At 34.7% G+C, this 852-nt stretch overlaps 1 long non-coding RNA gene across 1 annotated transcript; it reads right to left on the bottom strand.

The window, feature by feature from the left end:
- On the bottom strand, positions 1-339 carry LOC106322043. The gene is made up of 3 exons (XR_001266203.1): positions 288-339; positions 132-188; positions 1-20 (listed from the first exon to the last, which is right to left on the bottom strand). It is a non-coding gene; the product is annotated as an uncharacterized LOC106322043 (long non-coding RNA).
- Positions 340-852: the final 513 nt, after the last annotated feature.

The raw sequence follows: 852 nt of genomic DNA, 5'->3' as shown, positions 1-852 counted from the left end.
TGTCGCCGCCGCCTTAGATGCTAATCACAGTTGTCCAAAATCAAACTTAAACTCTTAACCTTGACTCAAAATGAATAATATATAAAAAAAAACGAATAATATAACGTGATCGTGGTTAATTAATTACTCACATCCGGGGCTAAAAGCAGACATAGGCGGTGGTGGGGCCAGCAAAAATGGCACTGGACCTGCCCAATAAATGTTAAATGAATAATGGCTGAAATCAACTGAATCATAAATGTACAATTCAATAGTAATGAGCGTTTTTCATAATAATTAAACAAAACCTGGCGCTGGCAGAGGTGTTCCCGCCGCTGCAAATTAAGCAAAATGAGCCATTAATCATTGGGGTTAATAATGATAAGAGAAAAAGACAAAAATAGCACTAAATCAAGTTTTTGTTCCCAAACTAGCATTCAAGGTCAAAAATCACAAAAATAACACTTAATGTTTTATTAAAAGTCACAAACTTAGGGTTTAGAGTTAAAGGGTGGGGTTTAGGATTTAGGGTTTAGGGTTTAGGGTTTAGAGTTTAGGGTTTAGGGTTTAGGGTTTAGGGTTTACGGTTTAGAGTTTAGAGGGTTTAGGGTTTACGGTTTAGGGTTTAGAGTTTAAGGTTTAGGGTTTATAGTTTAGGGTTTAGGGTTTAGAGTTGAGAAATGGGGTTTTGGGGATAAGATTTTAAATTTTGAAAAATAAAAAAATTAAAATTTTTAAACGATAAACTTAGAAAGGTGCTATTTTGGTCATTTTAGTTTTTGAGTGTTATTTTTGTGATATAAACTTAGAAAGGTGCTTGGGAAATAAACTATGTTGGGTTGCTTGGGAAAGACTCACCCTCCCAAAATCAGC

Source organism: Brassica oleracea, unplaced genomic scaffold (genome assembly GCF_000695525.1).
Source record: "Brassica oleracea var. oleracea cultivar TO1000 unplaced genomic scaffold, BOL UnpScaffold05376, whole genome shotgun sequence".
In the NCBI taxonomy this organism is placed as follows: domain Eukaryota; kingdom Viridiplantae; phylum Streptophyta; class Magnoliopsida; order Brassicales; family Brassicaceae; genus Brassica; species Brassica oleracea.
Note: the sequence above shows the minus strand (reverse complement) of the source record. Positions and strands in the feature narration are given on the sequence as shown.